Source organism: Melanerpes formicivorus, unplaced genomic scaffold (genome assembly GCF_026170545.1).
Source record: "Melanerpes formicivorus ecotype bairdi unplaced genomic scaffold, bMelFor1.0.p_v2 SCAF_27, whole genome shotgun sequence".
NCBI lineage: Eukaryota > Metazoa > Chordata > Aves > Piciformes > Picidae > Melanerpes > Melanerpes formicivorus.
In genome coordinates, this window is record NW_027142379.1 from 6,304,379 (window position 1) to 6,328,456 (window position 24,078).

The following is a 24,078-nucleotide window of genomic DNA, read 5'->3' on the forward strand; positions in this document are numbered from 1 at the left end:
GAGTGAGACTATATACTGTAAATGATTTATAATGCTGTGGCAGTGATTATTTACTGAGAATCCAAATGCACTGAGTAGGGATTCCAGCATGGTTGGTATTACACAGACAACAATAAATTTTAAAATGAGAGATTGCATTAGAATAAATATTTGTCCTGGTTTGAACTAGAACAAAACTAATTCAGTTTAGTGATTTTGCTTTCCAGCTCAGTCTCTTCTAAGTGACTGCAGTTTCTGAAGTTAATGGTGTGTTTTTGCAGTCAGTGTCTGCTTCTAGCAGTGATAATGCTGATGTTTAGAGTTACTGCCAAGGATGGTCGTGTAGTAAGTTGCTTGCTTAGACTTGCTGTGGACAACAGTCAGTGCTAAATCTTCTGTGCCACATTGGGATGCTGCAAAGTAAAAGATCTCATGTGTGGGGAAAGACCAGACAGGATAGGTGAGCCTAAACTGATGAACAAGGGATTCTATTCCACATGCTTCATATTCAGTATAAAGCTGAGTGATCAGAAAGGTCAAACCTCTTCTTCAATGGCTGACATCCAAATAGGACTCTGCCTCTTCAGCCTTTGATCCCGATCTGTGCGTTCCTGAATCCAGTTCCCATCTGGAGCTGAGTCCATGTTGGGACTTTCCCAGTGCCTGCCCACAGTATCAATGATGATAGTGATGTAACTGCCATCAGAGGAGCTGGGTTCAATATTGGCTCTGCATACATTCCACTTTATCACTATTATTCTTGTTAAAGCGGTTTCAATTTTGTTTTCCAACCCATAAGTCTCTCTCTCATTCATTTTCTCTCCCCCCCTGAAAGTGACAGGGTTAAGAGAGAGCATCTGTCAGTCATTTGGTGGCCAGTCCAGCCCTAACCCTTGACAATACTACAAAGTTGGCTATTATTCATATGTGCCTGGTTGCTGATGCCTCTGTAGTAGCATTAGAACTACTGTGTTACAATACAAATAAAACAATGGTTTATAACTTAGTTGTCTGGCAGTCTATAACACCTGCTTATTTATACTGCCAAGACATGATGTAAGTCTACATCTCCTTCCATGTGATCACTGTAAATCAGACATCCACCACGAAAAGTGCAGTTACTGTGATATGGAGCTGGTACATGTGGGAGTGCTGACTGAACGTCTGTTTGGAATGTTGCAGGTAGCTCAGTACTGCCCAGAAGAAAGCTGCATATAAGTGCTTTTGTTGTTGTTTGGGATTTTGTTTGCTTATTTTTTTTGTATGGGGTGGGGTTTTTTGGTTGTTTGGGTTTTTTTGGTGACAGCAGTATGATAGTTTGCAAATGGGAATCAGCCTAGCTAATTAGCTTTATCTAATACTTAATCATAGAATCATAGATTCAACAAGGTTGGAAAAGACCTCAAAGATCATCAAGTCCAACCTCTCACCCAAGACCTCATGCCTACTAGTCCATGGCACCAAGTGCCACGTCCAGTCCCCTCTTGAACACCTCCAGGGACGGTGATTCAACCACCTCCCTGGGCAGCCCACTCCAATGGCTAACAACTCTCTCTGTGAAGTTCTCCTCACAGTGTTGCTAGTTATTCACTTCCATTTTAAAATTTAAAAGCAAACAGTTAAAAAAAAAATGATTAGGGTGTTGTTTTTCAGGAATTAGAATAAGGTTCCTGTAATTCAACTTCTAAACTTCCTTTTTCATTTGTTTGTTTGCTTTTTGTGAAGCTGGGCAAATCTCGTTTACCTGGTAGCCGTTCCTTCCTTTGTGAGGTTGCATGATTCTATGATTCTGTCTTTCATGTTTAATGATTTTGGGATTAAATAAACAGAGAAATAACCCAACTTTTATCTTAGGCAGTCTGCCACCTTTCTTTCCTGGCCTTTAGAAACTGACAGCCTCAGCTGTCACTACCAGGGTTTAGATTGAAGTTATCTCCATTTTGATGAAGGCTCTGCTTTTACATTTGCTGAAGACATAAAAAAAAAGTTATCCTGAGGGAAGTTTCTATTTGGTTGTCTTTCCATAGGACTAACGCTGCAGACTCAGTTAGATGCAGAGGATGTATAGTGAGTGGCGTTCTCAGTGATTAAGACACTATAGTGCCTAACTTTGCAGTAGCTGATCTCTCTAGGGTTTTTTTATAATCATCTGTAGGGGAATGGACATGCCACCACTGCTATTGAGATCTGAATTTAACCTCAAGCATCTGAAATGACTCTTAGGAAACATGCCTTTATTCTTTTTTTTTCACTGACTATAAAAGGATAGAAAGACAACGCTGTCTTCATCAGTAACCCTCCTGTGTATCACTGTTACACACATGCTGAATGGAGGTACCACATCCATAGCACAAATTAAACCACGTTTAAGACTCTTCTGTGTTTTGATGAAACAAACAAGCAACAGCTGATACTCATAATATAAATTTTAACTATATTGTTATGAAAGCAAGGAAGACTGTTGTTACTGGCTTCTCTGACACTTTTGTTTTCACTGAAGATTGTGCCTTAGGACATGATTACAGATTTCCATTCCACTCCAGTTTTATGAATTAAACAAAGCAGAGAAGAAACAAAACAAACACAAAACCTTGATAGACTGATAAAGCAAGTGTGTAGAGCAGTAAATCACCGGGGACAGAATGGTAACTCTTTAAATGTACTGTGCACAGCCTATTATATTTACATTTAAAGTGGGTTTTTTAACCCTCCACTTTTTTTTTCTCTTTAATGCACATTTGTCACAATGTAGAAGAAAAAGCAATTAAGATTTATTTCAGAGCATTTGTTAGAATTATATTAATTTATATTGAAAGCAGAGATTCTATTCCATCTTGAGTGGATGCCTATTCATTAAAACTATCACTAGGCAGACACCTAAACTGACTTTATTCTTCAATTAGGAGTCAATCAATATTTTTACAGGCAGGAAGTTTTTTTGTGATGGAGCACTTGTTGAGGTAAGGAGCCAGATCTACTGCAAATAGTAGCTAGCAAACCATTTTAAATGAACCTTTTACAGTACTTTCAATATACAAATCAATGAATAATAAAGCATAATACTTTTTTTTTCTTTCTTTGTTATATTTCCTGATATAACATGTCCATTACTTTTAGTCAGAAAGCTTTGTGGCTGTCATAGCATTTAACTATACAGGCAATAAAAAAAATCATACATGCAATGCTGTGCTTTTCTTAGCAGAGGTATTGTTGCTACCTTTGGAATTTCCCCCACCCCCCCAGTTTATCATGATGATACACTTCAGATTTCTTGTTTAAACAACTTGAATTCTAAAGATGTTGAACACATTTAATTAATTTCTTTTTTTTTTTTTTCTCCTTGTAAATTACTTTGTGTCTCTGATGATGAACTACTTTTCTGTCAATACTGAAAGTTTCATAGTTTCATAGTTTCATTCAGGGTTGGAAGGGACCACACGGATCATCTAGTTCCAACCCCCCTGCCATGGGCAGGGACACCCCACACTAGATCAGGCTGGCCAGAGCCTCATCCAGCCTGCTCTTAAACACCCCCAGGGACGGGGCCTCGACCACCTCCCTGGACAACACATTCCAGGGTTTCACCACTCTCATGGTGACGAACCTCCTCCTCACATCTAGCCTGAATCTCCCCACCTCCAGCTTCATTCCATTCCCCCTAGTCATGTCACTACCTGAGATCCTGAGAAGTCCTTCCCCAGCCTTCCTGTAGGCCCCCTTCAGATACTGGAAGGCCACAATTAGGTCACCTCAGAGCCTTCTCTTCTGCAGACTGAACAGCCAGGAGGTTCCACCTCAACGTGAGGAGGAACTTCTCCACTGTGAGGGTTGCAGAGCACTGGAACAGGCTCCTCAGAGAGGTTGTGGAGTCTCCATCTCTGGAGACTTTCAAGTCCCACCTGGATGCTTTCCTGTGTGACCTGCGCTAGATTCTATGGTCCTGCTCTTGCAGGGGGGGGTTGTACTTGATGATCTCCTGAGGTCTCTTCCAACCCCTAACATCTTGGATCCTGTGACCTTGTTATTATAGGGCTGTTTTCAAAATAAGCTCAAGTAATATTTTGAGATTAAAACAAACAAACCCCTCCCAAAACCCCAAACAAACCAAAAACTCCACAAAACCAACTTTGTGCATGTTATTCTTACTGATGAGTCAAACAATATTAGTCTTAATTTTCAGTGTTTGAAAATTTTGTTAGGTAGGAATGTATCTTCAAGTATGTGAAATGTGGTGGTTTTGAGTGGTATAGTCTTGCTTTCTGATAGTGAGTGTAAAATCTGAGCATTTACTGAGGCTGTGTGTTTGAACCATTGTATGGCAAAACGTTCAGCTGAAGAAGGCTGTTTTTCCTCTGGTTTTGGTTGGTTTGTTTTTTTCATGCCAAGCTGAAGAAAACCTTGACACTTTATTCTTTGAACAGAAAATAATAAATCAGTCAAACAAAATTTACAGCTAGGTCTGGGCTTGCTCATAAAAGTTCACAATATAACTTTACTGGATAGTAAAAATCATGGACTCTGTAGAGATACCTATTTTATCACATGTGATAATTTACCCTCTCCCTCCCAAACGATTGTGTCATGCATTACCAGCAATAAATCTTCTGTCATCGTTTACTGTAAGCAACCTGTCCTGTCGCCTCTTCCCGTTAGGATATTTCCTTTCTTCCAATAGTCTTGACCACCTTTTTCTCATAGCTATTTCCCAGTTAACATATCTATTTTATCTCAGGGATAGTGTTCTCTGCTTGCTTTCCCCCCCCCCCCCCCCATCCCCTCTTTTATACTGTGAGATGAATGCACATTGCTGACTGGCTTTATGATCTTGTTTAATACAACATTGTATTTGTGAGTCACTTATGATACCTGTATCAACTCTGTTAGCAGAATTGCATTCTTACCTACTACTTCAGCACTGCAAACATTTCAGAGTGAAGAAATGCTTTGTTTAGTTCAGGGTTTCCTGTGTAGAAAGAAGTTTTGTAACTGATGATTCACTGATAATGTGGAATTTATGTATGTTTGGAGATAAATGGGCAAAACAAGAGGATATTGTTGAGAAGATAATCTAAGCTAGAGTCCAGCCTCTGGATGTTGTTCTTGGTAAGCTGTATTAATACTATTTCAGGCTGGATGTTAGGAAGAAGTTCTTCATAGAAAGAGTGATTGGCCATTGGAATGTGCTGCCCAGGGAGGTGGTGGAGTCACCTTCACTGGAAGTGTTTAGGAAGAGACTGGATGGGGTGCTTGGTGCCATGATTTAATTGATTAGATAATGTTGGATGATAGGCTGGACTCGATCTCAAAGGTCTCTCCCAACCTCGTTAATTCTATTCTATTTTATTTTACTTCCAATTCTTTTCTTAGCTTCTGGCTGTTAAATTGCATTGATCTAAAAATTTCTACTTACCCAGGTAAGGTATTTTATGTTGCAGGCATTATATCTAGTAAGATCATGTTAAAGCAAATAGAAGAACAAGGTTTTTATCTAATTGTGAACATTAAAATGTGTTTCTTGATAGACTACTTCTTTTACAATGGGATCCAGGCAATGGAAATTTAGGTCATGTCTCATTTTAGATTAATTTCAAGCTGAGAAGCACAGGTAAGTTCAGACATATATTACAGCTACGAATATACAAGAAAATAGAAGGGTTCAATAAGTTCCTAGAAACCTGTGAGAAGGCTGTGATGCCTGGTTAGGTAAGCTTATAGGTGTTAACAATCTGCTTCTACTTTCAAAACCTGTTTGGCAAAGTTTGTCTTCAAATGATTTAAAAAAAGAAGTCCCTAAACTTTCAAAGACATAAGAATAAAGGTGGTCACTTTGGTGATTGCATGTAAGTGCATGTTATAAGAAAAGAAAGGTTGTAGAATATGAGTTATGACAATGAGGGCTTACTACTGGAGGTGCACAGAAACGGTATCTGAGAGCTGAGCTACACAACATGTGGAGAGGGAGTTACCAGCAAAGCTACAGATGAGGTTCTGCAGATGGTGCTTAAGATTCTGAACACAAGATGTTGTTTTATTGTGAGGAGTCCCATTACTGAGTGATAGGGTAATAAAATGGCAGATGAAATTCAAAATTGATAAATGCACAGCAATATTTTTGTGGAAAAGGAGTTTTAAGCTTATAAACACTGGTCAGCTCTGAATTATCTATTCCTATCTAAGATGAAATAGCAATATGTTTGACAGCTCTGTGAAACCTTCAGCTCAGAGGCAAACAATCTAAAGAATGTTAGTTGAGGAGCAGATACTAAACCAGAAACCATCAAACAGCCCCCCCCAGTATATGCCCAGAAGATAACCACACTTGAATAATGGTTCTCTCCCTGGAGCTTGTATTTTGAAAAGTGAAAATTAAAAATGTACAAAAAGAATTCTAAGGGCTATCAGAGCATGGAGTTGCATTCACACAAGGAGAGCTTATTTGGACTGAGACTTGTCATCCTGGGAAAAAAAAGAAAGTCAGTCAAGATAGGGAATGTTATATGTCTCTAATGCATAAGTATTAAAATAAAAGTTAAAACTATGATTATCACAGTCCAAGTACTAAGCATATCACATGAAATAACAGATTTAAAGCAAGAAATGTGGTTGTACACCAATCAATTTCTATAGACTAAATGATGTATTCTTTCATACCAGAGTGGCCTTAAATTGCACAGAATATTTTAAATGTTGAAGTATCAAAGTACCTCTGATTGTTCTGACTCCATTTTAATTTTTTTCTTCTTATTTTTAGGATGTATAGATATTTAATAGCATGTTTCTGAGTATAAAAATGTTACACTTTTATTTCTGTCTGAAGTAAGCTTAGCTTATGAGCCTGTAGTGTGAACTTCCAGGACAAAGAAATGTGTGGGTAATTAGAATAAACCTTTATTAGAATAAACCAAACCAGATTGGAAGAGACCTTCAAGATCATCGTGTCCAACCCATCAACCAATCCAACCCACCCAAACAGCTAACCCATGGCACCAAGCACCCTGTCAAGTCTCCTTCTGAACACCTTCAATGACGGCGACTCCACCACCTCCCCGGGCAGCCCATTCCATAGCGCAATCACTCTTTCTGTATAGAACTTCTTCCTAACATCCAACCTGAACCTCCCCTGGCACAGCCTGAGACTATGTCCTCTTGTTCTGGTACTGGGTGCCTGGGAGAAGAGACCATCATCCCCCTGTCTACAACCTCTCCTCAGGTAGCTGTAGAGAGTGATAAGATCACCCCTGAGTCTCCTCTTCTCCAGGCTGAGCAACCCCAGCTCCCTCAGCCTCTCCTCATAGGGCTTGTGTTCCAAACCCCTCACCAACTTTGTTGCTCTTCTCTGGACTCGTTCCAGCAAGAGCAGAGAATAGTGACATTCCCAATACCTTTGATTTTTTTTGACATGCACTTTGTTCTATCTCCCTACCACAACTGTCCCTAATATCATTTCAGAAGAGACACAAAGCAGTAATTTTTCCACTAGGAAGCCAGCTAGAAGGAGAAACAGATCAAAAATAGTTTCATTGACCATCTCTTACTCAATTTTGGCAGATGATTGATTTTTTTTTTTCTTCTTCTATTTCACTTTAACTGTCACTGACTTTTATTATTTTTTTTCCTAAAGATTACTGACTTGTGTCTTAATACTCCTTTATACTGAAATCTCAGGAGTCAAAAAAGTCAATGACTGCTGGAGGTGTCCAGAGCTGCTTAGAAGTTACTCAAAAAACGGCAAGATGAAATTTGCAGGGAGAAACAAAGATCATTTTGGCCATAAGACATTTTCTAAGCTTCCCCTGCTTCAGTACATAATTTATTTGATTATTTTAGGTGTTGGAAGTTGTGAACTACGAATTTTTGAATGTTACATGACAAAATAGATTCTTGTTCAATCGTCAGATCTTGTTCAGACACATTTGTTTAAACTGAGTGTCTGTATCAGAATTTAAACATCTTTTTTTATTAGGTGAAAATGTCACTTCTTAGATGGGAAGCACATTTGGTAGCAAATGTTAATAGGCAGGAAGTCAGTCTTGAATTTTGTAGTTACACTGCATTTCTTCCTATCAAAAGGTTATGGAGTTAGAGATGTTGCCTGCCAAAATTCCTGGAGTTAGTATTTTTCAGTTGTCATTCACTTTATGTTGGAAAGTCTATAAATAAATAATTGAGGTTCTTTGCAAGGTTCATTTACTGTTAAAACCAATATATGCCTTGCCAGAATGTTTGGGTGGCAGGTTGCTTTCACTCTGAGTTATTCTGAGCTGTTTATATGTATTGATAGGAACTTTCTCTCCACCTCTGTCCTCATCATAGCACTTCTGTTCTGCGTCTCAAAGAACAAGAAGTGATGGGAAAGATGTCTTTTGTACAAGATATTAAACTATCCTCGATGCATTATTTATATTGGGCAATCTTTCTAAAATCAAAATATTGAAGCATTTAGTCATGCACTCCAAAACTTCTATCAACCATTCCTTTAGCTTGGTGATTTTAGCTCAAGATGGTTATGAACACGGAGACTGCTGACAAGGCAAAATTGAAAGTGTTTATTCTTTAAGGTGCATGCATTGCTTGCAAACCATATTTTTGATTATGCTACTAAGGGTCACGCTTAGAAGGTTGTAGATGTGATTTACACAGAAATGAGCAATCATGTTAATTCACTCATTTTAAACTTACTCAGCAAAAGATAGTTTTCAGTAGGAAAATGAAACTGGAAACCTATAAACAATGTGGCTAATTGCCATCAGCATCTTAACTCTTTCACAGCAATAACTAATGGAAGTGCACTCTTGGTTTTAGTGAAGTTTGTTGTACATATTTTCTGGTAGAATTGATTCAAGTAGTTAGTTGAGGAGATCAGTCTTTGGTTGATAGGAGCTGGAACCTTTCACTTCTATTATTAGTAGTTTGTGTATCCCCCTTTTTTTTTGCCACTGATTATCTGTCAAATCTTTTTACAGCATAGAAGCTTAGATATCACTTAATAGATCTACATATCTAAGAAGAATGCATAAATACATATTAAATGCATTGTTTTTACTACTTATTTCATTATTTTGCCCTTAATCTTTTTGAGAGGGCAGTGAGAAGTGCTACACATCCATAAGAAATGTGTATCAAATAACTCTCAGATGTTATTTTCTCATTACATTTATCACAGGTGCCACACCTGCTCTTAAAACACAGTTTGCATCAGTATATCTCTGTCTATATCCTCTCTACTACTGAAGTGAAGATGAAATGTTTTGTTTTTTTTTTATTAGGACTTAATATTTTAGGTCTATAAAATGGTACATAATTGATTAAAGAGAAATTATGTGAAAGAGCATTTTAAAGGTATCTGTTGACTTCGCTTGTTGATACCTGTTTACCTATAGAAGCTTTTGAAGGTACAAGGTGCAGGTGTTCCTTGATCTCTCTTTACCACTCTGTGTGTAGCCAGTTGTGCTGGCTGATGCAATGAAGTAGGAGGAGAGTAGGAGCATGACTCCATCCATTCTCTAGCCATTATCTTTTTGCCTGGAGGGGACAAGAATAGAAAAGACTCTGAAAACCCCACCATAATAAGCATGCATTTGGGAGCTACCATGAAAACAAGATACGGTTCTTTCTTCTCTTGATGTTGTAATCCTGTCAGCTTTCATTCTTTTTTTCAGAGCTGCAGCTCTACAGACATATATGCCTACATGCATTAAAATAAGCCACTAATTTCCTGTCTCCTAACACTTCTTCCCAGGTACAATTCTTACTATCTTTTTATATTGCAAAATTTACACTTTAATTAAGATCGCTAAGGGAAATGTTACAGTGCCTCATAGAAGAAAGAATTATTCATAGCGACAAATTCATTTCTTAGATACTAAAGTTGAATAGCCTCCATCCCTGTGTTCTGTCATTGCTTAAATATTGTTCCTTTCAGATTAACTCCTTCATTGCAAGTGGTTTAGAATCATAGAATTGTTAGGGTTGGAAGGGACCTCAAGGATCATCTAGTTCCGACCCCCCTGCCATGGGCAGGGACACTTCACACTAGATCAGGTTACTCAGAGCCACACGTCACAGTTGTCAAAGTACATTTTCACTGAAGTATGAACATTCCAAGAATAATGACTTCTGAAGAAAGAAGCCATGAGAAATGGAAGCCATGCTGTCATGTGTTCTTGTCACCATAACCACAGCTGAGCAAGCATGTGAGCAGAGCAGAAAGCAGGGTAATCCTTATACAGCCTGTGTTCAACGTGGCACATGTAGACAGATGTTCCTGTTCCCAGAGCACACAAAACCAGACAAGTTGGACTGTGTTCTTCTCCAGCTTTTCATTCTTCTGGGGGGCTCTGTGTATAGTTTTATTATTGAAACTTTTTTTTTTTATTATTATTAAGTTTTAAGGTTCAATTACATAGGCCTCAGAAATTACTTCCTTTTGTAATATTTTTTGCCAACATTTTAAGACTGCAAGACAATTCTGTAGGTTACAAAAATTCCCTTCTCTTAACGTCTGCTGGTTTAAGTGCACAATGTTGTCCTGTGACTTAGCATGTTGAGTGAGTTTATCAGTAAACTCTGAACCATTGTTGTTAACATTCTCCATGAACAAAAGAGCAGCCTTGATAAGTGTCTGTGCTCCTCCGAATTTGCACACCAGCTTTCTTCAAACTGAAAACTCCTTTGACTAGGCTGTGTGTCCCTGATAAACAGAGCAAGTTTTAACAGTGTAATATGTCACAAGCAAATACTCTGTAGCTGGAACAAACAAATGAACAAACAAAAGCCACCCAAGCAACTCTCTCCCCCACCACCTGAGAGATTGTCTGTGACAGGAACAAATGCTTTGAAAAAGGCGAGTTAGTGAGTCCTCCAGCTTTCACCTCAGAAGTAAGAAATGAGAAGGATAAATCTGGATGTTTAGTGATGGTCAAAAGATTATTTTATGTTGTTATAAATACCAAGGACAGTAGAAAAATTAGAAAGATTTTATGGCTCTGGTGTACTACTGTGGAGTTTTCTGTTACTATTGACAGCTCTAAACATGATTTAGAGAGGGGCATCACAAGCTCACCAAGAAGGGGTAATGAAACATATAATTCCTCTTCATCCTTCATACACTCAGCCTGCTGATCTGGGAAGCCTTCAGTGAGCATTACAAGTGACTCTGCCCTCTCCTCAGAGCAGATATTTGGGACTCTCAGATTTGATCTACTGGGTGGAAAAAAACCCAAACAACAAATTAAAACCCAAACCAACACCACCACCACCACCACCCCCCAAACAAACAAAAATACTCCTGAATATCCAGTAGATTAGTGGTATTTATTTAATACTAGATACTTTATTGCACAAAGATGTAAATAAATTTAAAAAATACATCATCTTTTCAGCATCACTGATTGCAAATAAGGAAAAAGCAGATGTCAGAGAAACCTATGAGAATCATTGTATGTAGATATTATAGAGGAGTACAATAAAATGCTCTCATACACATACCGCCTGTGAAACTCAAAGTAGGCATTCATGCGAACAGGTTTTTCTCACCAGGTAAGAAAATCTTGATTTCACATACCTGAGGAGGGGAGAAAAGTCCCTTACAGAAGGCCAGAAAAGTTCTAATACATCAAAGCTGTTCACTCCTCAGCTCACTTTTTCAGATAATTTAATGCCTTTGGAAATCACACAGAAGTTTTGACTGGCGATGTGGCATTAAACTGCATTTTAAGTGCCAACAGAAGATGCAGCAACATCATTACCTTGAATTAAAGAGCAAGAAGAGTATTCTACAGGGAGCATTATTCTACCTATAGGAAGGAAATAATTCATGAGTGCTCTTCATGAAATTAGCTTTTTACCTTGGTTCTAGAATAAATGATAAAATTGTCTATGGAATCTGTCCTACATTAGTAGAGAGCTGCCCTTCCTAAATCTCAATAACTGTCTAGGGTAATCTTCAACAGCTGGGTGCTGTTACAGTTTGCACTAATGGTTACAATGTGGAATCCTCTAACCTAGAGCTTATTGCTACTCAGCTAACATGGGCTTGAAATGAGGTGATATAGTAGCGAGTTGATACCAATTACTTCTATAACTTTCACACAGCTTCTAGGCAGAGGCAAGCAGTCTAAGGAAAGCTATTGTCTATGTTTTTGAGGTGATCTTAATGTATTCCACTTGATTGAATACAGCTGTTTGTTAAAATATTAGAAGAAAATGTACTTTCTCTACTCCTTTTGATTAGACAGAATGTACTTTCTCTACTCCTGTTGATTAGACAAAAATTACTTACCTGCCTTTACCAAAACAAACTTCTGGATGATGCATGAGCACTTGCTATTATAACACAGCCCATTAGAATTAATTCCCAGCTCTCTGTGTTAGCTAATGCCAGTTGATGTGACTTACAACGCATCAGTTCATAATTAAAGAGTGTACCTGCAGACACTTCATAGCTCCTTACACAGCAGAGCACAGCGATGACTATGCATCTGATTCCTCCCACGTTTAAAACAACGGGAAAGAAAACTGCAGTGGTGCAGGTGGATTGTCTGAAAAGAGATGCTGCACACAACAAGCCCCTTAGACAGCCATGTTTGTTGTTTTTCATTTATTTTTTTGCAGAAAGAATTTGACAGACAAGTTTTACACATGCCAGGATTCTCTGTAAAAGAAGCACAAGATACTCACTCAGTTTTGCAGACTTGTAAAAATTACTGTTTGTGCTAGACACAACTGAATAACTTTCATGGGATGATTTATTCATTGCATTTAGTTTCTTTCTCGTAAAACAAACTGTAGTTTCCCGCTACATTATTATTATTTGATGATTCTCTTTCTCTCAACATTGTTCTAACGTGTATGAGTTGATCTCAAGAATGTTTTTATTTGTGTACTTGTTTGTTTGTTTTCTGCTGTTTGATATTTTCAGACTGTGCAAAGCATTGTCTCAGATAATATATCGGAAGAGAATGTATTAGGATGTGACTGATTGCGTGTGCAAGTGCTTCCAGTGGGGATCTTCTGAGTGTCAGGTCATAATTTCACATCTATGAAGAGACTTTTGTGTGTAGAATCATGATCATACAGTCTTCTAGGACATAGAGAGCACTATGGATGAGTAATAATATCACTCTATGTAAAAATGTTACCACAAAGAGCTTGGCCCCCTCCACTTCACACCCACCCCTCAGATATTTGTAGGCATTGATGAGATCCCCTCTCAGTCTTCTCTTTTCAAGACTAAACAACCCCAGGGATCTTAGTCTATCTTCATAAGAGAGAGGCTCAAGTCCCCTAATCATCCTCTTGGCTCTCCATTGGATTCTCTCCAGCAGGTCTCTTTCTCTCTTGAACTAGGGAGCCCAAAACTGGACACAGTATTCCTGTAGCAGTAGTAGGCCTTGGGCTTTGTCAGGATATGGTAAAACTGACAGTGAAAATGTGTCCTCCAGTGCCCAAAATACACTTACCTCAGTAAATTCAGTGGAGTGGGTGAACACATGATATCTGTACCAGCTTAGTGAATAACTTCTAGATTTTAACCATTGGGGTGAGAGCAGCTTTACAGCAGCTGGTACCCTATACTGATCTATGTCAGCTTTACATCTACAGCTAATCTCAAGAACTAATAAGTGATACTGGGTTTATACTGACTCATTTCTTTGATGGCACAGAAGATTGCAATTTAATAATAATAGTCTGAAATATGATAGTTAATTTTGGTTCAAAGACTTTCCTTTTATTTCTTAAATCTGGTAGTTGATAGTCTTTTTCCTCTTCAAAGGAGGAGAAAATAAGCAACTCCTTCTTTGGGAATAAAATAATGAAACAAGAAAATAGCTCACAGGAAGAGTTTTCAAGACTCTTTTATCTAAACTGATACTGACTCTCATAAAACTCTTAGCAAAACTGTCCTTCAGAAAACATAGCAGACACACACACACACACACACAAAAATTCCCCAAAACAAAATAAAAAGAAAACTCAAAACATTTTTCACTCTTTCTGCCTTTAGTAGTTCAGAGGGAGATAACAAAAGTATATTCCCCAGTTCTTTTTCTTTTCTTTTCTTCCTTTTTTTTATTTTCCTTTTTTTCCCCTCACTATGTGGCATATGTGCCTTTTAGCTCTTTAATTTTCTTCTACAACTTCTTCTTCCTTCTCTGCAATTTAACGACTCCCAATTTCCTTTGTCGTACCATCTGGTTCACTCCGTGTCTGTGAGATATTATTCCTTTCAGACACATGGTAAATAACAACACCATGCCTAATTTTTTAACTGTGTGTATGTAGCTCTTTATAGAACCAATTGTTGAACAGTTTTGTCAGTCGAAATAGAGTGACTTTCCCCCAGAAGAGAAGAAAGGCTAATAGAATAGAGAAATATTGTAAATCAGTTATTCTCACTGTTTAATTGTTACTATGTTTGGTATTTCTTCTTTTTCATCCAAAATAATTTACTACTTCTCCCCAAATGGCAGCTGAGCTTGTCCACATCCTTGGGCCTAGATAGATCTCAAAATGATAGTGGTGGGGAACAGGAAAGAAGGACAGTATCTTGTGTCAGAGTTATCCGATAGTTATCGTTATTGCGTCAGCCACCTAATTTCATCAAGGAGTTTAATGATTCTTTACATGTGTCCTAAATGACAAGTGACTGTTAACACCCACCACTGTCAGCAGTTCATAACCATTTCCATAACCTATCCATAGCATTAAATATTTAATCAGGGCTACAATAAATAAGTTATGCACGCAAGTGAAAGTGCAGTCAGTCACAACTGCACTCAGAAATAAAGCGAGCAAATAGACTTTTGGAGTAACTCTGCGTTAAAAGGAAAGCCTGGTAAAATCAGGGATTCAAAAAGGCCTCAAATGCAGTCGTAATGAATCACAACAAGAGACTCTTTAATTGAAAACTGATGATTATTTCACATTTTCATTACACCTCAGAACTTTGCATTGCTTTTAGACCAACATTTTTTCTGCTTCAATCACTAGGCATTAGACAACTCATTTACTTACGGTTCCCAGACGGCACATTAATGATGGCTTGAGACCATTTGTTCATACTCGTCATACTCTGCTTTATTGTTGCCATTACTCATTTCTGTTTGCCTTTGCCAAATCTGAAAAATGTATTTCATGCCTTCCATCCTGCAGACTTAAAAAAAACAAAAGGTTCAGACTGAGTATGTTTCTATATATTACAGGAGGAAATTGGCAGGATGACTCTTCAGCCTTGTTTTTCATGAGTCGTTAAGTTGTGTCTACCTCTGGGATGGGAAGAAAGGTGGAGAGGAGGTGAGTATTGCAGGTCCTACTGACCTGTAAGAGAACAAGACACTCTTTGAAGGGGAAACATTGGTCAGAAATCTATTCAAACAGGCTTTGTTTGAGTCAGCTTGTGCCTGAAATCTGTGTAACGTTACAAATGTAAAATCATGTCTGAAATTATAAACACACAGATTTTAAACTGGCCTTTCAGTCTGAAGCTGCTAGTCCCTGTCATGCAGCAGAAGCCCATTTGGATATATTGACCACCCTTGATTGGACATCTAATCTTAACTTTCCCAATGCACTGCTGCCTGCCTAAAGGTGATTGTCACTAAAGGGCTGAGGGTAATACAGATGGCCTCAAAGAAGGAAGGTACATTTATTTATAGGCAATCTAGCCAATATGAGATATCAGGCCTTTATTGAAACCTGCAGTGGACACTCTGACCATTATTTCCATGACATATCTTATCTGTTAACTAATCTGACAAATCATTTTTATTGATTTTGGACCAAATGTTCCAGAACAGTAGTTCATCACAGCATGTAACCACTTTTTTAAACTCTTAACTGTGTAATATATAGCTACTGAGACGGCTGCCTAAGCGTAGGTTTAGCTTTGAGACTTTGTAGAACAAACTTCCATATAACCTTAAAAGATACTGTGGCCCCAGGAGTTTTCCTCTAGTACGCTTTAAAGTGATTTCAGGATTGGACAATGCATACACCAGCTGTGCAAGATGAGAGACTGATCAGATTTCTAGTTTCTGGCTTTTGCTGAGCAAATTTAGACAGAAAACATTTAAACTTTCTGTATTTTATGGCTAAGTTACCTAACTTGGGATATAGATAACATCCACGTAAACAGGGCCCGTGTGCTCTACCATCCATAAGCACTGAACAGAAGATGCACCTGATAATTCACTATTCTAATTCAGTATGTATCCTGTGAATATTACTCCTCTAACAGATGCTTGTTACTGAAAGTAAATGACAAATTCAGAAAAGTCATATAGATGAAGAAATACTCAAGGGGATTTATCTACATACCATTAAATGTATCTGACTTCTGTGTGGTAATAACCACATGAATCTTTTTCTATGACAGAGAATGACATTTCAGCATGCTGTGCCTTTACCAAACCCAAATATTGAGTAAGAAACTAACATATATATGTGGATATATGTACCTTTGAAACAGTTGGAATTTTACATAACAAATAAGGTTACAGGTATGTTTTATGGAAAATACTGACCACTGCTTCTTTGTCAAGCATAACTTGAGATTCCAGCTGAAACTATATTGACATCTCTGTTGCTGAGTAACTGTAGCATTCATACTCTCTGTAACATAATCCTCTCTGCCATTTATAGAAGGCTTTTTATCCTGTTGCTTCTAAAAGAAACATTAGCAAAAGGTCTCCCTCTTCCTTTAACTACCTCCCACACATACTGCAAACCCCACACTTAACTCTACACAGTTCTGGCAACTAATCCTAGGTGGCTATTATAATTTAAAATAACAAGAGAAAGCAGGCAGTTATTCTGAAACTCTTTGAGCAAGCTAGCTTTGGGCAAATTTGCATCCAAGCAAGTATGCATGGGTAAGAGAACAGCGGTATTACAGGTTGCAGAGAGCATTTCAGTCAAATACTCAGTTCAGGGACTGATTGTCCTGAGCAACCAACAGCTTCAAGTGAGGGAATCCAAGGAGAAAAAAGGAGGAACAATTTGCCAAAGCAGATGCTCTTGGCCTGTGTTTTGTTTTCCCACCTCTTACAGATTAGCCTTCTGATGGACCTTTTGGGGCCACCAGTCAGAAACAAAAAGACGTTGCTGGTGAAAGAATGGGAAGGAATGCCGTGTGTGGCATGACTTCTGGTTTGTCTAGTTTGGATAAAAGGAGGCTGAGGGGTCACATCATTTTTTTCTACAGCTTCCTGAGGAGGCTGGAGAGGGAGGTGCTGATCTCCCTGGTATGTAGTGATAAGGTACATGGGAATGGTTTAAAGCAGCAACAAGGAAGGGTTTAGACAGGACATAAGGAAGCTGTTCTTACCAGGAGGGTGAACAAGCACTGGAACATACTTTTTACAAAGGTGGTCATGTCCCAAGCCTGTCAGTGTTGAAAACACATTTGGGCAATGCCCCTAATTTTTTGGGCAACCTTGAAGAGTTCAGGCAGTTGGCCTAAATGATTTTTGAGGGTCTCTTCCAATTGAAATGTATCCTATTCCTATTCTGTTCTGTAGTTGAAATGAGCAAAATTAATAGAATATATTGTTTATTTGATAGGTTTGAAAGAAAGATGACTAAGTAAACTCCAAAATCCTGTTATCCAAAAGCTGGCAAGGGGAAACTGTTATTCCTCTTTGCCTGGACTATATATTTCAGGGAACTTGAAAGACCACCATCAAAAGACTACCAGCTTTTAATTGTTTTTAATTTGCTGTCAGTGAATTTCTTATGTCAGCTTCCAGGCCTCTGAACAAATTTTTGAATTATCTTTACACTTACATCAAACTCTTTTCGAATGGGCCTAATCAGAGACCTATTTTGACCTTCTTTGGGGAGATCTAGAAGGTGATGCTTTCTCAAAGGACTTGCTTTTTGACATTAAATATTTAGCAGACAAAGAGGTGATCTAAATCTCCAGCAAACTAATGACACAGCTTTACTTTCAATCAGATTTCTAACATCAGTATTTGCAGATCCTTAGAGCTGTAGGTCTAATTAGCCAAGTTAAATTAAAATACGAATCTCTATGGGATAATAGATTATTAGATTATCTTTTCAATATTGACATCTAGACTTACTCCTTGAAGGGTTTTTCCCTAAGCAACTCACTTAACTCTTGTATCCTGTACCCTCTGGGGTTGACAACTAAAAATGATTAGAGGTGGTGAAACCCAATAATGAAAGAATACCAGAGGCTGTGGGCTTTTGATTAAGTGAAAGATACATCTTGGCTCAGCTGCTTTTGGTTGTCCACATTATAAGCAGGAAAAGGAGAGGAGAAAAAGCTTACATATATATTAAATCGGGTGGAAAGTTTTGGTCATTGCAAATGCATGATCTTTTTAAAAGGAATCAAAGCAAGGAGGCCTAGATGGATAAGCATCAGGAAAAAAGTGAGTTTAGAATCAAAAGAAAGAGAAGCCCATTTCCACAATCAAATAAAACTCCTTGCTCAATAGCAGGAAGAAGCAATTTCTGGTATTTCTCTTATATTTGTTGTATTTCTTCCATCTCTGCCTAACAGAAAGAAACAAACAAGCAAGCAAAAGAAGGCATTTTGAAAGGGCTAGTACATCTCATGCAGAGGATTGGAGATTTAAGATAATTTTCTCTATGTAACTGTCAATATTTCATCCTTCTGTTGTGAAAATTGTAATCAAGATAAAGGAAACTTAGAATTCACGCACTCTTTTGTGACCACAGACTTTTGTTTCATATACTGGGTAATATTATGGCCATACATTTACTCAATTATCTGTATACCTTTTCTGTATTTGTTTACATTGTTATATCTTATTATTAAGTTCTGGCTCCCTTGAATTTAGAAGAGAATAAACCAGGTTGGAAGAGACCTTCAAAATCATCGTGTCCAACCTATGAACCAATCCAACCCACCTAAACAACTAAACCATGACACCAAGCACCCCATCAAGTCTCCTCCTGAACACCTCCAATGATGGTGACTCCACCACCTCCCTGGGCAGCCCATTCCAATTTCCTATAGAAAGACTTTCTGTCTTACTGTCCTAATTCCTTTGTAGTGTCTTCAGCTTCTGAGAACACTTCTCATGTGTAAGTTACAAGTTGTTCATATTTGGATTTTGTAAAAGGATTTGAGATATTTTAGCCACAATTAAGGCCTCAAAAGAAAAAAAAAATCATTACATTATTGCTGTCCAATTAATATTTGTATTTACATTGATAAAAGTCAAGAGGATAGAAAAAATAATTAGTCTTCATTAAAAAGAACAATCTGTCAGTTTTAAACATACCCAAGCATATACTTAAATCATATTTCAGTTTTACAGAAATTCGTGAGCAGAAAACTGAGTGGCCCAAGACCCAGAATGTTTCTTAAGCTACAAAATGAGAGAAAAATCTTGTCTTCACCTAGAGAAGATGCATTTATAGATGACTCTAGACTTAAGGTAAAGGATTAATAGCCTTTATTTAAATTCCTCCACTGTTGAAATTATAATCATGATTTCACACACACACAGAATCAACCAGGTTGGAAGAGACCTCCAAGATCATCAAGTCCAACCAGTCATCCAACCCTAACTAATCAACTAGACCTTAGATCACATTAAATAAAGTTCCAAACCTCAGGTTCTTCCTCGATTTTGAGCTGCACAGTATCACAGTATCACTTAGGTTGGAAAGGACCTCGAGGATCATCGAGTCCAACCTATCAACACAGACCCCATGACTAGACCATGGCACCAAGTCCAATCCCTTCTTGAACACCTCCAGGGTCGATGACTCAACCACCTCCCTGGGCAACCCGTTCCAATGTGCTAGCTCATTTCATTCATTAGTTCCCCATAATAGGTAAACTAACTCTGTTTGTTTGTTTGTTTTGTTTTACATAAATTCCTGTGGACCTAAGAGAAATATGACTTTACCTGGAAAAGTTGTAGTTTCATGTCCTATTTGGTGTATTATATTTAGCATATATCAAGGTAGGAAAAAAGCAGCAAGTATTTGAATTTGATCTGCTTCCTTCTGTGTGTTAAAAATGCTGTGAAGTTGAACACAAAAAGAAAAGTAAATCAGCAAGATTTCAAAACATTAAAAGTGAGATTTCTTTTTACTGTTTCACCCAAACTCTTTGCAAATTCTTTCATTGCCTAAGGGAGATACTTAAAAGAGTGCTTTAAAAATAGGGCTAAAATGAGTCAGGCTTACTTTTTATGCCATGACTTAATGGAGAGAATATTGCTTTTTCTGCAGGGCATTTACATTTGAAAATTTGATTATTGCAATGCACAGCATTGCTAGCTATTGACTATTGTTCAGGGGGCTCATGCTAAAATGACCACTCATGCCTAAGTTAATGTGTTAGCAACTTTTCCCTTGAAATCAGTGGCTGGAATGGGAGAATGTGCTAAAACTTTGAAGAGCTACAAAGCTGTTCCACTTGTGCACACTGTGATTTTTCTCAGTAGAAATACCTCTAGAAATGGAAAATTGACTGAACCTCAGTGTTCAGTGGATAAAAGAACAGTTTCTTCTGGGCACAGTAACATTATTTATATCACAGCCATTCTAAAACAGATTAAAATTTATATGGTATAGAGCACAGTGTGTCTCTGCTGACAAGAGAGCGAGCAAGGCATTGTTGAAGATAATCTTGTTTATTCTCAAGTATTTTAATGTTAAACTAAGACCTGATGGCCCGTGAGTTTGAGGTTGTAGGAAGAGGCACTGATCTTAAACAAGATATTCTCATATCTGTTTTCTGTTTGTGTACACATCTTCCAGTGTGTGCATGTTTAGCTTTTAGGACCCTGGATTTCATTAATTGGTATCTTGTGCTCCATATCATACATCATAAATGCTCAATGGTTTTTTTTAATTGCCTACCTTATCCTCACTCTTCTTTGTTTATTGTATTACCAAGTGCTCAAAACTTACGCTCTGTATAATGTTTTCTGTCCCTTTTGTATGCTGTTTGTAGGAGTAAGGGATGTGGCAAGAAAAACAGTGAAGGCAACATTGAGCGTAGCAATAACGCTAGGCAAAGATTAGATGGAAGAAATAGCCTTTGTTCAAAACACTGCTTACAATTTAGAGCAGTGAGAAGGAGACTAATAAGCAGCACATGGAAATTAAAGTCAGAGGACAGCTGAGCTCATACTCACCCCCTACAAAATCAGGCAGAGCTGTTCTACAACTACACATGTATAGTTTCACTTGTACCATGAAAAGAAGTTACTTAGTTATTTGTGGTCCTAGGAAACTTCCTGCTCTCTTCTAGTCAGTCAGGAGATGGAAGAGGGCTATAGGAGCCTGAATCATTTATGTAAGGCCTCACAGATTTCCAGCAAATGAAAGAGTTTCTTATGCTAGCTTCATTCTTCAAAAAGATTCATTAGTCCCAGTATTGATATTTTTATTACTGTGGCCTGTGTTGACATGAAATTAAGTTGTATTCTGGCACCCTGTCCAACTCTTTGTGGTTTGGGAGCTGGAGTTTGGTTAGATGTGTTTTCTGCCCTGAAAGTATGGTCCTCTTTCCTTCACTCCTACTTCAGATCCTTTATCCACAGCATTTGCATTTTGGCCCAGCTCAGGCAGTGCTATAGTCACCATGTTCTATTTTTTGCCTTATCTTACAAAATTAGTACGCTAAGAGTATCTGATCTGTATCTGGGTTTGGGAAACAGTGCAACAAGCAGGCAAAAAGGAGGAGTTTTCTCCTTTCAGGTAAGATGTTCATGGTATTTCCAAAGTGTTGCAGCAATTCTCACAGTGAAAAGTTAACCAGACATGCAAACAAGGGATAATGTCCAGCAGGTGGTAGAGACTATGCTCCCATAGTCAAAGAGACTGCATGAGGAGCTGTAAAAACTGTCAGACATCCAGAATGCTTCAGCATGGAAGGGTAGGCACAAGTACACAGCTGCAGCTTAATTTTCTCAAGCAAAAATATTATTTACAATTAAGAGAGGAGTAAAACATCTGGATTTCTCCCCATTAACTAGGCTGTGTTGTGTTCACACAGATGTTTTTACATTTATGGAGCTGACTGTCTCCAAAATGAATTTTATGCCTGTGGTGTTTAAAACAGCACTGTAAGGCAGTCTTGGATAAAATATGGTTTGGATAGTAACATGAGTACATACAACAACTTAAACTACCTAGACAGACAGCTTATGAAGTTTGCTATTGGGGGCTCTTTGTACAGGACAGAAACCAAATGCCCTTCTGAACAGGAAGACTGTTTCTCTCCATACTTGTCTTTCCTATAAGTTGAAGCCTGAAGAAGCTGTGTTTGCTGCTTTCCCCTGCATGCTTCTAAGCATTGTCCTGATCAATACTACTATAATAATACTATTTCAAAGTAGTTGAACTGAAAGCTTCTATGGTTTTCACTATACATTTTTATGTCTTGTTCAGATTATGTAAAGAGGAGACTTGATTTAGTACAGAAGGCAAGAGGTACAGATAAGATAATTAGCTAAACAGAATGACAAGGCTTGAAAAATAAAACAAAAACATTTATCTGTTTATTGTGGCTTTAATTGAATGAAATCTGGACAAAACATAGATGATGAGAAGGAAAATTTTTGCAGACAGAATGTATGAATAAAAGATACTCCCCTCTAGCAGCAGAAGGGTAGAAAGCTAGACTAGGAATTGGGGAAGATCTAGTTACTTATTTTACATTAGGAAAAAAAGTGTTGTAATGAGTTTGGTTTGACAAGCTTTACTGATTCAAGCGAGGATGTTTTAAGAGGTTATCACCTCCAGCTGTCCATCACATCCATTGAATAGTGCTTGTAAGTCCCCACGCTGGCCAAAGAGCAGTGTGTCTGGTCCTGAGGTGCAGTTCAAAATCTAGCATATTAATGCAAGCCATCATTGATTTTAGTCTGTGTTAAGATATTGATCTATGAACTACCATAGCTAGGAGTTCTTAATTCAGAGGGTTTTAGCAGCATTTAGGGGCAGAAGCTAATTCAGCCATCTTAGCTGAGAGCAAGGAGAGGCTGTGAGACTAGACAATGCCACTAGGAGAGAAAAATGGTTTATTTGACCAGCCAGAGTCATGACTGACAGTGCCTGGGTGTGTGCAGAAGAGCTTTGCTTAGACTCCTAGGAGGTTTTGAGTGACAGATCATATAACAAATAGGGGGCAAGAAGGAAATAATTTGCTTACCTCTGCACAGCACAGTGATTTAAAGCCAGCATGGTGTCAACTTTCAGTAGCTCACTCACTATGGTAACTCTGCATACATAAATTCATTGAGTGCTTCCCTTTCTGTTCCATCCAATTATCACAGAATGTTAGGGATTGGAAGTGACCTCAAAAGATCATGTAGTGTAAACTGTCATGCCAAAGCAGAGTCACCTAGACTAAGTCACAAAGGAAAGCATCCAGGCCGGTTTTGAATATCTCCAGTGGAGGAGACTCCGCAACCTCTCTGGGCAGCCTGTTCTAGGGCTCTGGAAGTAGATAATTGTGAGTTGAATGCCTACTTTACTGTAATACTGACATTGGAAGATTGTTGTTGTTATTTAGATAAAGCATTGCCATCCTTGAAAGCGGAAGGAAGAATATAAGGCTTTTAATTTCACAACATGTAAAGATGGACTGAAAATACTGTTTGTACATCATGATCTGTTTATAATACAAAGTTAAATACATTTGTCTCACCCATCGGAAATACGCTGGAGAGTAAGAGAGATTTTCTTGCTGATAGCTTCACAAATATTTGAGAAGTGCAAGTGAGAACAGGTTGAAGTCAGAGAAATAATTCAGTAAGAAAGTTCTCTTTAGCCTCTATTGGCCATGAAGCTCTTTCGTGAGGTTTGAACTCTTATCTTACATCATTATCATGAAGCTGTCATAATCTTCAAGGGGAAGCCATGAGAAAACCAGTTATAATGGAGCAATGAACTCTGTCATGTGAAAAGAGGTGGCAGTACTTGGAATTATAATTGCAATTTGCATGGCATAGCCCTCTATTAATTGAAGACCGTGACATTTTGGTTTTTATCTGAAGGGCAGACAGAATTGTTCTGGTTCTGGTTTTCATTTGCTCCCCAGAAGATTCTTAACTTTGTAGAGAAAATATTCCTTGAAAT